Genomic DNA, 16,369 nt, shown 5'->3' with positions numbered 1-16,369 from the left:
GTGCAAGTCAAATAACGCGTTGGAAGTTTCGACGAGAAAATCGATCGTAAACGTAAACGTTAATCCTTTTCAAAGGAGATAGAATATCGCGGTATAGATAATCTCGTCTTACCTCGTACCGCAAAGAGTATATTTCGGATCGATCGTTAGCGATGGCGGTCAGATACAACGGAGATCAACAAACACGAGATCCAAGGAAATGCATCCATGCTTATGGGATCAGAGGGAGTCTGGGTACTCGTAACGCTCATAATCCATCGATCGCAACGAGATTCTTAGCAGCGAGCTTACACGGCTGCGTCATTAGCTTAACTTTCTCAAAGTTCACCCAGGGGGTGAACTTTCGAGTTCCAGGCTCTGATTTCTCCCTGATTTATAGGATCTCGCTGCAAAGTGTGCCACGAAACGTAAAAGTAGGATTCTCTGAGCTAGCGACTGTATTATCCAAAGTCCTGGCACAAAATTTACATGTGAATTTTGTATCGTGGAAGTGGAAAATTAGTTCTAGGAAACGGAGGTAATATCGTATTAGGGGTAATTTAAAGATATTCCTTTATGTCTCTAAAATAGTTCAGTTAGATTTAACAATAGTTTAAAAAAATAAATTCGTAAATAAACTTTGGCTGTAGTAAACTTCTGTTGGACGGTTATATCTTCGGGCGGAAAAGACCACCGTTAACATTTACCAGGATCGCGAAACGCAAAGGGAACCTGCGGAAAGGACGACGAAACGCTTCGAAGAATTCGCTTTTACCGCGATGAGGAACATCCGATCGAACGTCCTCGTAGATTCTTATTTCTTTAACGTTGTTTATCTACCGAGCCCGCTCCGATAGCACTCCTTTTGCACGAGGAAGAGCCAATACCGTGCTCCGTCCTCATAACGTCCACCTTGAACCCTTGAATGCCTATATACAGGGTGGACCTCGTCGCTTGATCCAACTCGTTTACTTCCGGCGCTAGTAATTTGATTCAAACTTTTCTCGCCATCGATAATTCGACTTTGACGAGGGTCTGTGAATTAGTATAGTATATTTTCGCAAATCAATAGCCGTAACATATGTTTTCGCCGTCAGAATCGAATTAATCGAGGAAAATAAAATGATTAACTAATGAAAAGGAATTATTGTAACTAATCAAAGTGTCCAGGGTGAAAAGGAAGTTGAATCGACGCGGATACTAACACTGAAACTAACGAAAGTTACGCGATCGACCCTGTATATCATCCCGATAATGTTCCTACCATCGCTTTAAAGTAGAACGAGTTGCACAATTTTTTATCGGACCAAGTCTGACTTTACGGCACTGTCCGTTACGTCGAACGGACACTTTTCGCTCCTCGTTGACCCATCCGGAAATAGATCGTATTGTTTCGTAACTATTGTATCACGGCGTTGCTACGGAAGATGATATTCCACGACCGTCCTCCTTTCGATAAATTAATATCGAAGGAGGTGGCCTGGCCCATGAATAGCGACGCTGATCACTGTAATACGAATACAACTTCTGACAATGGGTGTGTACAATTACACTGTCTTTGTTTCGATTGTACTACGCAATTTTGAGGATCTATTGGAAAAGGAAGGAACGTTAAATCATCGATGAGAAAAATTCAGGAGAACGACATTGGTAATATCGTATCGAAATTTGTCGTTGTTATCGTGGCCGTTCCGCGGTTACATTTTCGCTGAGCATCCACGCGTTTATCGGACCATCTCTGAAACGGTATTAGCTGGATGACGCGTATCGATGTATCGAAAGTAACCTATCGTTACGAGTAATTGCATTACGGCGACCCTCTTACGGAGAACCGAAACGTGGGCGATGGTTCGCTTTCGTCGCGACGATATCACGTTAGAGTTAAAATAACGCGAAAGAAAGCGCAACCTTGGTCCCGCCGCGACGTTACGGTCGTTAAACGACGGCCTGCATGGGATTCGTATTTAATTTCGTTAAACGAAACTGCGATCGCATTTAAATTTTAATGCACCGGATGCGGCGTATTACGTCGCCGAGAACTGTGGGGGTGGAACGTTTAATCGCGAGGCTTTTATTCGGCTTAAAGGGAATCGGCAGACGACGTAATTCCAGCACAGACGGTATTCGTAATTAAAGAAAGTATCTTGGGATCTCGTTCGCGAAGATAGTTCGGTACGAAAGGAAAACCAGATCTTTAAAAAACTGTAAGAAATAGTTTTCCAAAGGTTTATAGTTGTTAGTTCCTCTCGAACGCGATTTCCTCGTTCCAAGTCTAGATTAGACGCACTTCCGGACCAAAATGCGATCAGAACTTGACGCGTCGAAACCGGAATTATAGAATCGTGAAACCGAACGCGCTTCGCGTGGGAATTGACGACCTTCGCCTCTACATCCATAATTAAAGTCCGTGGGCTTTACGCGCCGGATTTAGTGTCATCGAATATTCAATGAAACGCGACGTTACGATCGCGTGAACGCGTTCGACGGGGGGTGGCGAAATTTTGCGAGAAAATGCACGGAACGTCTAAAATTGAATGCATATTTTATATCGATTAATTCGCGGAAAAAGAGTTCCCCGATTTCCGGGGAAAGTAAATAAAAGTAAAAGAACGAACTACGAATATAATATTCATGAAACGGAAGAAGCTTGAATTTATACGGAGAATTTTTAATAATCCCGGCCGAGCCTCAAAGAAAATCAAGATGGATGGTGTGATTTGCACATTCGATATTAACGCTAGATTCGCGGACATTGATCACAGATATTTTTAATCTGCACAATACAGACTGCTTTTCTACGCGAACTTAAAGTTTTACAAACGCAAATAATTAAGGGGGTATTCTTGTCTAGAATTGAAATCGATTTATTTTTATTGCACTTTCTTAAAGTATATATCGTTGAAAACATGTCTACAACAGGATTTGTTTTAATAAATAAAAAATAAAAGTAAAATGTGTTTTTCTCGAAACCACATTTTTTGGACTGGTGTGCACGATATCTTAAGTTCTAATTCATCGATTACCTTCAAATTTGCAGAGTTTATTCTTTCATACTTTTTAAGCATGTTATAAATTCATAAAAACCAACAAAAAACAATATTTAATCTTCAAAGTATCGCCATTTTTTTAATTATCAAGACTTTTAATTTCTAGTGGTTCACACCATAGTCATATTCATACAAAACAAGATGCCATTTTATTTTTTTGTTTCAGATTAAAGGAACGGTCGGAATCATGTACTCCAGCAGGACACCTTTTCTTTACAATACTTTCGTTAACCAAACACAGTTCAATTATGATTATTTTTTGTTTACAAAAATAATTTGTGTTCTTTAAATGTTAGTAAATATGTGTGCCGCAGCCGATACACAAAAAGTTTTATAGTTTCTTTGTAAAAAAATCCCGAAGAAAGCTGAAAATATCACATTCTAGACAAGAATACCCCCTTAAGGTAAGACGAGCGAGGCAACGTACAGAAATATCGTTAAAGGAGGAAAATAAAAAGTTTCCTTTTGGTTGGGCGTTTTCTCATCGTGCGAACTTGCATTGACGAGCCTCGGTTGGCAAAGTTCGAAGAAGAGCCAATCGGAACGGTAGTTCGCCACGGTCCACCGATGATTAATTCGCATTCGGTTTTGTTCAGCGCACGGTCCGCTGGGTGTTTCTGCTTCTTTGATTAGGGATTGCCTGAAAATCCATCGAAAGACAATGGTCGAGAAGAAAGGTGAAAAGAAACGGGGTCAGAAAGTTGATCGAACGATGTTTCTCTTCGCGGAGAAAGAAATTCTCGAATCGCCGTGGAGTTTAGAATTTTTCGTCGACGAAGTTCGATAATGGAAGTGGCTGAGCGTATCCGTCCTCCTCCGAAACGAATAATCTGCTATTATTGGCCTTTTTCTTTTCTATTTCGGGCGACTTTAACCGTTGGTCCAGTTTACGGTTAAAATCGACGGCGTATCGAATCGCCCGGAATGAAATGTCAGAACAATTCCAGTCGGTCCGTAATAATTTAAGTAAATTCGGCATCGTCGAGCATTCCGTCGGTCTCGTTCCAGATGCATTCGAGCGAGCTCGTTTCACCTCGAATTTCTAAAGAACGACGCTTCACGGAACGTCGGGGCTTATCGGGTGTCGTCGCAAAACGCGCGGCACGCGATAATAATCGCGAAACTGAATCGCACAGGCTATCTTTCTTCGCGATTCTATTCATTCCTTCTTGTTGGGTGCTTAACTTTTCGAAGAGACGCGAGCGTCGACAAAGACGGCCCTGGAAATACGCGAGAGCAAGACAACGACGAAACTCGATTCGCTTTCGAACAGAAGATCCACGTCGCAATATCATTAAAGATTTACTCGAATTCTCCAAATTTCTACTCCATCGCGCAAAGTCGACAAAGAGTTTATTCCAGCCGGATCTTCCCAGGAGGGAACGTTGCCCAGAGAAATTTAAGTGTCCGGAAGAACTATATAGTGAGTAGAAAAGAGTATTCGTATAGTTAGCTTTTTTGAGAAAATCAACTCTCTTTTATGGATAACTGATCGAGCAATAATGTAATGGAAAGATTTGTTAAGTTAATTCAGGCAAACTTCCATTCTTGGAAGTAGTGAAGGAATGACATTGTTCTCGATTACCGAGCCAACGAGATTCAGATCATACATATGCAGATTGAAGAATAATCAGGCTTATCTGGTTCGATTACCATACACATTTATTTGCCACTTCCTGTGATTCTATGGGGAGTTTCTAAATAGGACGTCGTGATTTGAACTATCGTACGACGACGAAAAACTCCTCTACTCCGAATCTATCAATAATAATAACGATAACGGAAGAAACTATAATATGTGCAGATAAATATTGTCGTTATAGTGCAAGATCCTGATATAACGAGATTTTGAGCGACGATGGACTTTAGCATAAAGGATAAAAGACTCGTTTAATAAAGAAATGGGCGTTAGATTATCCATCGAACGACAAACGTTGTTTCCTTACATTCCAGGGCGAAATTCCCGGCAGACTTGAGAGAATCGATTTTATTCCGGCTCGTCAGACACAGTCTCTATCACTTACTTACGTTCGGTCAGTTGCCTGACTTACGTCGACAATAACCGAGGTCTATCGCCGGTACACACACGAACGAAGAGCTCTTGTCACACCGTCTGTCGAAACACTTAGGTTTCCCATCGACTGAGAATGAAATCAGATAAATCGATGCATCGAATCTAGAAACCCGTCGTTTTCTCTCGAGATAGACTCACTTTCGTCCAGTTACCTGAAATCCCAAAGTGGATTCCACAGACTAAACAAAAACTCGATAGTAAATAATCGTTGCTTGATAAAGTAACGACGAAATAACGAAGTTTTTCAACGGATTGTACAAAATCTGTTTTGTTCGCATCGTTTGTCGTTCGTCGAAACGAAGGTAGGAACCATCCATCCATCTGCGGTGCTTTTAACGAAGCGTTGGACAGGACCTGCGAGGCCCGACCGAAAGCTCCGAACGATTGATTTCCGATGGACGTTTGTCGAGCGACGATCCTAATGAAATCTCGACCAAGGTCGTACCCACCGGGGCAAAGGTCGCGAGAAGAAGAGGAATCTAGACTAAATCAACGAACGAAGAACAAATTAGCTATGACGACAAGCTGATACATTGAGGGTGTTCAGCCAACCCTGGGAAAAATTTTAGTGGGTGATTCTAGAGACCAAAATAAGACGAAAATCATGAATATCAATTTCCTGAATGAGGCTTCATTAATAAGTTATTAAAAAATTAAATTAAAAAATTTCAAATCGTTCTGGAAAAATTATATTTAGTTACACGGATCAATTTCAAGCATTTCTGGTGAATACACATACCCCTGAATTCCTACCCATTTTCGAGAAAAAAATTCGAATAAGTACTGAAATTTTTAGACGAAATTAAAAAATTTCAAATCATACTAAAAAAATTATATTTAGTTACAGGGGTCGATTACAATCATTTTTTATGAATAGACATACCCCCGAAATCCTACGCATTTTTGAGAAAAAAATTCCTCACCGAAAATCTAATGTGAGGCCAGAAATGGTTCCCTGAAATTTCATGGAAATCTTTAAAACGTCATAACTTCTGAACGGATTGGACGATTTTAATGTTCAAAAAGGCAAACGACGCGTATTTTAGTGTAGAATACGTAGAAATTATAAAAATATTCGAAAAGTTGTTCCTTGACCCTGCAAAATGAGAAAAACTCCATAAAAATGGTTCAATTTTCAAGCAGCCATAACTCCAACAATAGTGAATATATTTCAATGAAACTTTTCTCTGAAGTAGAGCTCATGGGTACCTACAAAAAAGTATTAGACAACTTTTTTGTAGGGTGTCAAATAAAATTACTACAAATGAAAAACGAATTTTTAAGAAAAATCGACAGGGGGTAGCTGCCCTAAATTTTTCGACAAAATTAAAAAATTTCAAATCGTCCTAAAAAAATTATTTTCGGCTGCGGGGGTCAAGTACAATCATTTTTGGTCAATAGACATACCCCCGAAATCCTACGCATTTTCGAGAAAAAAATTCGAGTAGGAGTGAAATTTTTCGACAAAATTAAAAAATTTCAAATCGTTCTGAAAAAATTATTTTCAGTTGCAGGGGTCAATTACAATAACTTTTGGTGAATAGACCTACCCCCGAAATCCTACCCACTTTCTAGAAAAAAATTCAGTACGAGTGGAACTTTAAACGTTAATAACTTTTTAACAAAGCCTCCATCAACAAATTGGTATTCTTGATTTTCGTCTTATTTTGGCCTCTAGAATCTCCCATTAAAATTTTTTCCAGGGGTGGCCTAACACCCTGTATATAAATTCTTTGACACAGTTCTGTAAAGTTATAGAATTTGTATTACAACTGAACGTCAACCGATCAATTATTGTTACATTATGTAAGGAAACGTCGTACAATTCTAGTGGAGACATTCAAATTATAGTTTAGTATCTAGGTATACACTGAATAACGAATGGTTATATCCTCAAACTAGTTTACAGTCTATCATCCCGCCTATTGTTGCTGTCAATGGAGGTTACCCGCTGTCAATCTTCGTCTCGTACTCGGTCAATAGAAACAATGCATGGTGGTGATGGGGTAGCTAGTAGACTGTAAACTCGAGTAGGTGTGTAAACACTAGTTAGCCTTATTCTCGCAGTGTACACAGTAATTTCAAACAATTATACTTAGATTGCAAAAACCATCTGCTGAACAAGATCAAAAGGAGAGATTACGAAGCAGTGCTATCATCGATGAAAATGGTACGTATATTATAAAATAATCATTTTTTAGGAACATACTGAGTTTGGACGTTGCTTAAATTTCGCTACGAATTTTCCAAATGAACCAATATTTCCTTAACCACTACATTTTATTTTCAAACAGGTACGTGTTTTGAAAGAAAAGACAAGTTATGGCCTTCGTATTCGGAATTATTTATCGAGCTTTGGTCACTGGTGAGCTCGAAGAACGTTGTTTGATCCTCGTAGCCTTATTTTCAAAGACGTTGCCAGCCTCGCGTCTGTCCGTTATGCAAACGAGCGTCTTCCACTGCGACGTCGGAAAGTTTCACCTGAATTTCCGAGTACCAGGACGTGTCTTTTACCTAAAAAGTCCGGATTTCTATGTACGAACGTGACGCCGAGCTGGACGAGTCCCATTTTCTCTTCCTTGGCGATTTTTATAGGTCAGGAGTACACCGTACCTACTTTGTATGACACAGTATTGTTCGGCATCGGGTGACGTCCATTCTGCAGTCGCGAAAACACGATCCAGATTGGAAATGCTGCAGAAAAGTCGTCTATGGTAGAGTATTATTATTCCACGTGCAGTGGCGACGCTAAAAACACAAAAACTACTAAATAAACATCGCGAAGATCGTCTTCGATATTCTGAAAATTCGAAGACATCTTCTTCGTATCGCTGGTATTTTGTTTTGACTGAAAATAAATCGCAGAACAAAGTATACAATTTATATTATATTTGCTTGGTATCGAGAGTATAATTTCTTTTAAAGCGTGACAAGGACGTAAAATTAGCGAACGCGACAAAATATATAAAAGGAAAATCGGCTTAACCAAAATGCACGGAAGGTAATCACCGGCGAACACGATTCCAGGCGAACGGGTTTGCCTCCTGGTGCCGCGAGCGCATCGCGTACAGCAATTAAACAATTAATCCGGTGCTCACCGGTTCATAATTAATTCGCGGTGAAACTGAATCGCCGATACCGGAAACAGAAGCGCTACGCTGTCGGAATGCCCCTCTTCGCGAGACCCTCGAAATTCTGAGCACGTTTCTGGCGCAACCAGCCCTCGGAATTCCCTCGAAGGAATGCGAATGCACCGACAGAACTGCACCACGGATTCCCGAAATTCCGCGGGTCGCGCTTCCGTCAGCTCGAGTTCACACTCGTAGGCTTTGCGGCGAGCCGTGGATGTCCCAGGGTCTCCAACCTCCAATCCCGAATACGTCCACGCGATCTACAACTTTTCCAATTAAACGTAACAAGGGAAGAATCATTTTAATTGCATTGTATAAAAATTAGGAATAAAAGGCTGGAAGAGCGAGTCCCACGTTTGTGCACATATCGTGTAAACGGAGGCGCTTTGTGTATCGCGGTTCGAGAAAGAAAGGTATTGAAATAAAGTAACCCTATCTTCGGCGTTGAACGAGCGAACGGAATAACGAATAGAGAAGCAGAATCACAAAGTCCTCGCGATAAGAAAAATACTGGTGGAAAAACGTCCTTTCCTCTTCCTCCGATATTTTTTCCTCGCAACGTGAAATTTCCACGACCGATATTCCTCCAGGTGCTTATATTTATGTAAAAAGTAACGCGGTTCTCCGACTTCTCGCGATAGGATTCTCGATTCCCTTAAAAGGCAAATGGAATTGTTTTGTTGCTCGATATGCAAACGACGTTACAAATAGAACATCGATACGAACGTGAAACGCAACAAAAGAAAAGAATCGAAGCAATAAAAGGGAAGGAGCAGCCTTGGGGAACGCGGAATGCACAAGTGTATATTTAAATCCTAATGTTTGGATGCTGCTCGGACGAGCGGACATTTAGGTAAGTCTGTAACGTAAATAAATAACCAAACCAACGACGATCAGTTTCCTTTCCGACGCATATAATTAATTGATCGATTGTTGTGCGTGGAACGGAACCGTGTCGACGCGAAATTTAATCAGCCTAAAGCACGCTTTTAAACGTAATTACACGCGCGCGTATAAGCGAAGCGGAACCGGCCGCGTTACCTGGCCGATTTTAATCCACTTCTTCCCCATCGAAGCTCCCGCGTTTCTTTTGACGTTCCAGGCGCCCCGAAACGAATATAAAATACATATATATTTCCCTGGACGGCTAATTAAATTCGTCGCCGCCGGGAAACCTTTGATCGTCCGGCGTTTCGCGTAACATTTTTCGAATTCACGAGCGACACGCCCGAAACTCCGCGAGGCGGCCGAGGTCTTTAATAAGTTTAATTAGGAAGCCACCTAACTGGCGCCTAGTGAATTTCGTCACGAGGCCGAAAGTTCCGAGCCGTATTCACGCCCGGACACGTTCCCTTATTAAATCGTCAAACTTTGTTTCAAACGAAAACGTATTCCAGCCGAGGCGGCGAATAAAGTTGGTATTACCACCCCGAGAGGAATCGAATTATTATAAAACTAGTATATTAGGTTGGCCGAGAAGTTCCGTGCGTTTCTCAATATGCAAATAAAAAACAATTCTTTTATGGTTGGAAGTATCCTTATTCAATAATTTTTCTTTCTAACCTCGTTGTAAAACCTACTACCATCTTCCGGAAAGCTTCATAATTGGGAAAACTACCCCCTTTCCCTCGAAACCGTATAACTTTGATTCGTAATATATGTTTTATATAATCGTTATTCGAGGTGGTCGAACGACTTCACCCTGCGTGTAAGTATGGATTTAACCTTATCGGACATCAGAGATTCGCGATTCAATAATTTATATATAGTAATACAACAATTTTTCTTTCTAATCGCGTTGTAAAATCTACTACCATCTTCCGGAAAGCTTCATAATTGGGAAAACTACCCCCTTTCCCTCGAAACCGTATAACTTTGATTCGAAATATATGTTTTATATAATTCGAGGTGGTCGAATGACTTCACCCTGCGTGTAAGTATGGATTTAACCTTATCGGACATCAGAGATTCCCGACTCAATAATTTATATATAGTAATACAACAATTTTTCTTTCTAATCGCGTTGTAAAATCTACTACCATCTTCCGGAAAGCTTCATAATTGGGGAAAACTACCCCCTTTCCCTCGAAACCGTATAACTTTGATTCGAAATATATGTTTTATATAATCGTTATTCGAGGTGGTCGAACGACTTCACTCTGCGTGTCAGTATGGATTTAACTTTATCGGGCATCAGAGATTCCCGACGACACGACGATAATCATCAAGCACGATTTTCATTCTATTAAACGAGAGAAGCGTAGTTGACTACGTGGTGGATCGACTTTCGATCAAGAACATCGGGACGCGACATGCATTCGAACAATAACCAATTTCTCCTTGGCACGACGCGGCGATCGTCGCTCGAACCATCTTAATGCCAAATTCGTGTTTTAGCGACGAACGGGAGAAGTAAATAAATAACGGAATTTGAAGCGCGCTCGAGTCGTCGTTTCGGAAATTCAAATAAAAGTTTAACGATGGAGCCAGGTCGTAAACGAAAAGAGAAAATAACGCGCCGTAAATCGAAGTGCTTTGAAAAATCTGCACAAGTTATCCATATTAATTTTTTTATTGCCTATGTCCCTTTTTCGACGCAGTAAAACCGGAAGATCGTAAAAAGGAGCGCAGAGTTCTACCATCCTGTCGTCCGATCGAAACTTCCGGCCGATAGAAAACGAGCAATGAACGAGCATCGTTCGCCGGTCCAGGAAATCGATTCGCGTAAAGATCGACGGTAAACGTTCCGACCAGCACCGACCGAAAGGAGATAAAAGGTGACCGTAGTAGATATAGTATCATCAAAAGTTTATTCGTTACGAAACAGATAGCACAATTTCCTGACGATTCGTCCAGCCTGTCAAAATTTCCTTCGACGGCTAAGCTTGTATCGTAGATTGTCGATAAAAAAATCACCAACCGTCCAGCGACTGTTTCCGCGAAATCTTCCGGGCGCGGAAATCGATTGCGTTTCTTTCGCGGAAACGGACGGAAATGAAACGCAGCGGGGAGGAAAATCGGATAACGCGTGGCAAAAAGCGATAATGAGAGGTCGAGACTCCTCGAGAAACGGTGAAAAAGACCGCGAGCTTCTTCTTTGCCTGAAGAGGGGTCGCGATCGCTTTTTCGTCAAGGCAAGAATGTTTCGAGGGCTGGATACGAGGTATTGATTTCCAATTACCGCGCTGCTCTGTTCCATTCGGAGGGGGTGCGGAGGCTGGATACGAACGGTGAGAATCGAAAAAGGAAAGAAGGTATACATAATTAATTAACGAGTTTCACCTCGGCCCTGATACCTTTCCACCGCCGCGTTCTTGCCGAAATCTTTCCGGCCCTGATTTCCCCCAAGTTCCGATCAAAATTCAAATCCGTTTTAAGCGATTGCAAGCAACGAAGAAGACTTTTTTTCTTTCGGAATGGCCTATCAAACGCACCGGTATAATACGTTATACACGCGTATTTACACGCGTGTAGCCGGGAGGTCTATAAACGTCGTTTACCAATTCATACGGTTTAACAGAACGTTTAATGACGTCATGAACCAGTAAACCCTCATCGATACTGATTGTATCCGATTCACTCCCTATCTCAACGGATACTCGTATTTAGATAGGTAAATAGATGAGCTTCAACTGCCATAAACCTCTTAAAATATTATTACAAATATCGACCGATATCGCTATTTCTGTTCTTCGTATGGTCCGTCTTACACCGGTATTAAAATCAATTTGCTGTAACGGTTACGTCGCAATAACGTGGAAACGAATACCAGTGCGATATCGATACCTTAAAACACCCGGTAATTATAATCAGTCTCCGTTCGTATTATGGGCAACGTTCTAGCTCGTTGAAACGATTAACTTGACCGTCCAGGTTCGACACAAATCGTTGCAATTTTCGAGGGAAATTTACAAGCTCACGCGATGGAAGTTATTTGTCTGCGCGTGTACAGGTTTAGGGGTTGAAGGGGTAGAAAGATTGGGGTCGAAGGGAATGGAGAGAGAGACCACCGGGGACGGAGGAAATTGTGCTAGAGGGGAACGGGACGAGGAACCAGCGATGATTCTTAATTCTGTAAAACGTATAGAGCCACCGTTAGTGCGGTGTTAATTTCACGAAAATATTATTTAACGTTTAAGCGCAGTCGTTAACCTCTTTGTTCCCCGTTCTCCGTGTATCCGAGCCGCTCACTTATGCGCGGGGATAATTAAAAAGGAACGATACGAGTGGCAGTGGCGCTCGCAAAAGAATTAAAAATTAATATTATATAATCGTACTACCTCGTTAGATCCGTTATCATTAGTTACGAGATCACTGAACATGCGTTCGAATTTCGATAGTATCGCGACAGCCTGTCGTTTCGTGCTACCAGCGTGATATATAACCGTCTTGGACTCTGTGTTCTCTTACGGTCTAAAAATTTCATTTTTCTCTTGCATTATTGCATAATAAACAAGTTTTTATCGCTATTACATGCTTAATCCCATAGTCACTTTCACGACTTAGATCAATTTTCCTGTCGGTCCGCAGAGTAAACTCGACGTCGAAGAACACAGTGCATCGCGTTATGCAAATCAACTCTTATCGCGCTGCTCGTGACAGCCAGTGTACGCGTTTCTCATTTTTCCCCTTCATTCCGCTCGTTTCGATTCCGTTGGTGCATTAAACGATAAGCGCGATCCCATCGATAGAAAAAAGGAAAAAGGTAAAGGCTCGCGGTCGCGCGGCTTTCAATGGCTGTTTATCTTCGACATCGCGCGCTACGTTAATGAAGTTACGCGATCTGGAGGAAATTAAGTCACGACCGATACGGAATGATTTCTCGTGCGAGCTTCGAGGCACGATCCAATTAATTACCGTGCCAGACACACCGGAGGATAATAGATAACGAATCGTCCGATTTCCTCTACCGAGCAGCTCGTTTCTGAAACGAAACGATCAGTTTCGAAGGAATCTTAACGGGCTATCGGTGTAATTAAGATTTCTCTCCGTTCGTCTGTTCTTTGATTTCCAGGCCGTCGGTACAGCGGAGAAATTAATCGTTGGCTCGGTGCTCGACGGTTTTTCACGATTTAAAACGCCCGTAACTGGAACGTACGACCCGATGAATATTTATTATCGGAAAGTGAATTTTTTCGACAGGTCCGCGATCAGAAGTTGTTACATATTATTAATACCCTGTGTCGTAATTTCTGCAATTTTATTTAACGACGTGTCTCGTTCGGAATAATAATTTTTATCGTCGCGATGATTTATAACGACCTTTGCACTTTCGAGATCTTTTATCGAGTTTCGCTTCCAGCAGGACAAAACGGGGAAAGACCAGAGAGGCCGTTGGTTCAACGCGAGACCTCTGGCGCCATCTTTCTCTCGTGTGGCAAACATTCCTCCGTCATCAGTATATCGTACAGACCAAATTATGTCGACGACAATTTGTTTTATTCTTTTATTACTTTCTCGAGGAACGCTGCTGCTTCGTTTTCCTCGAAACACGTTGTAAAATACGACTTGGAGCTTCGTTACCATTCAACTGTCGCAATTTACGCTCGAGCGACGCGCAGGGAACTGTAGAACCAGCTTTCCATAAGCAGTCATTCATAAAATGTTTTAAACGTTAACGATGGTCTCTTAAATACGTATAACTTCGTTTCGAACGATCCACAAATTACTCTTTGCGCTCTTAAACCTTTAATTACTTGTCGATAAATTCGCGTCGTCAAATTACCACGCACAAAGCATTAATCCTATTTTAATTTCTTTTTTTTATTACGATAACCGTTCGATTACGCTTACCGCGAGCTAATTAAACGCTACGTCCTCCGATCGATCGGACGTTCACGTTTCTGTCAGCTTGCGGATCACGTTGATATCGTCGCGGCGAATTTAATCCTTATCCGTCACTAATTATAAATCTGTTGTAAATAGCGTTACCAGTGGTCGGTAGGGTTGTTGCAAAATTACAGCGCCGAGTCCATCGATCCCACTGGGATTTATTCTCTGTGAAAGGATCACAGGGATCCGTTTGACATTGTCGGAATTAGAGGGACGTCGACGCGTTCGAAACAATCGCCTTTTGTCGCACCGCATTCCGGCCAACAGGAAATTAAACATCGCCAATAGCACGACTATAGTACCCTCGAACGCTTCATTTTTCTTTAATTGAATTTGTAGAATTGTCGTCGATAATGCTCGGCAGAGATTTAATTTACGATATCTTTGATTACGGATGGGAAGATTCCAAGTACGATTAGAAAACAGACGATAGATAGTTTGTAGTTTTAGTTTAGTATTGTTCGTGGTGCATATTGACTCCGGTTTGAAGCGAAGAGAGAACTTTCGACGAGAGAAGAAGGCTAAACACGGAGCAAAGAAGCGAATCCAATCGACCTCACCTGCAACTTCCGCTCCAGAAAAATGTTTCCTCGCGGTGAACCGTAACGCAGAGACTTTCGGACGAAGGTCGGAGATAAAGAAGCAAGAGTTTCGCTACAGCCATCATCCGTCGAGCGGTTCTTATTAAATAACTTTTCAAAGTACGTGTAGGGGAAATATAATCGCGATAAGGGTTCGCACGATTTATCCGAGAACGCGTCTCGGAAGCGCGATAAACCGTATGCAGGAGAAAAGGATCGAACACGGAAGAACCGCGTAAACGATTTACCTGAAAAGCTAAATAAATTTCCAGGTTATTATACGAACGTCGTAATTTTCAAGGAGCGACGTTTATAAAGCCCGCAGGCGAACGGCACGCACTCGCGGTCATCGAAGTGAAATATTGGCATCGAAATCCACCGAAAACCGAAGATAATTCACGGATGAATTTCGCTGCAGATTGTGCGAGCAACAGGTGTCGTTTCAACACCTTTTAATAGTCTTTTCAAGCTCTAACGAAATCGATAATTTCGCTCCTTGCCAGAAATCAGAGCACTTGATCGCCAGGACAGTCGATACGCTCTCTGAGACTTATTCATAGGGTCTCCATATATTTTGTTAAAACTGAAACACTTAAAATTTTATATTGTGCGTTGACGAGACCTATTCTAGAATATTGCAGTACAATTTGGTCTCCTTATTACAAAACATACATAGACAACATTGAGAGAGTTCAACGCAAATTTCTTCGTCTTATTGCTAGACATAGTGGGAGTCCCATGCCTCTTTAATCACATAATTATGATGACTTATACTAATCTCCAAACACTGCATAGTAGAAGAAGAATTGCAGATATTATATTTGTAAGTAAGCTGATCAAAAGACATATTTCGTGTTAAACGATTATATGTATGTACCATCTAGATATTTATCACTTTCTATTTTACTCTGAAAGTTACCGCACTACGTTTGGATCTCACAATTGTGTAAATAGAATGATTTTGTACACACTAAAACTGATATAATTGAACAATCATTAGAAAGTCTAAAATTATTCTTACAACATATTGTAAATTAATTTATTTTTGTTAAATTCACTAAGGGATAATGTTTGACTATGTAAAATCCACATCTGTACCCTTGTATCTTTGTACTAAAGGGTTTAATCCCGTTAATAAATGAATAATAATGATAATAATAATTCTATTTAAAAAGAACAATGCCTTTACGCGTTACGATTACAGTTGTACATAAACGTAGTCTTACCGATTTTATTTATGATGATGTTATTACTCGGCAAAGAAAAGAGAGAAGTCGATAGCGAGTTGATAAATTTGAAGGAATAAACTCGCAGACCCATTGGTCGGTTGTGAAATCGATCATTGCCCGTAGCATTTTCTTAAACAAGCACGATATCGTAGATATCGATCGGAAGTTGCTTTCGACGGATAAAGTTGTTGCGAGTCAGCAAGAAGAGAAAAAAGGACACGCAAACGGTATGCAAAAATGTTCTCACGTTAAAAGTACGCGCGCGTTAATTTCGTTGGGCGCTCCGAATCGCCTCGATTTTCGATGACTCGTAATTGCACCGATTATCCATGGCCGAGCGGGCATATCTGGCCAGCGAACGAACGTGAATTACGACCGATCACCGATACGTTCTTGCGTCGGCAAGTAATAAAAGGAATTGTGTCGCGTGGAGCACACTGCAATCGGAAAGTTCTCTTTTCTGCCGATACTTTCCCGCCATTTAGCGGTGGTCGCT

This window comes from Colletes latitarsis, chromosome 8 (genome assembly GCF_051014445.1).
Source record: "Colletes latitarsis isolate SP2378_abdomen chromosome 8, iyColLati1, whole genome shotgun sequence".
Taxonomy (NCBI): Eukaryota; Metazoa; Arthropoda; class Insecta; order Hymenoptera; family Colletidae; genus Colletes; species Colletes latitarsis.
Note: the sequence above shows the minus strand (reverse complement) of the source record.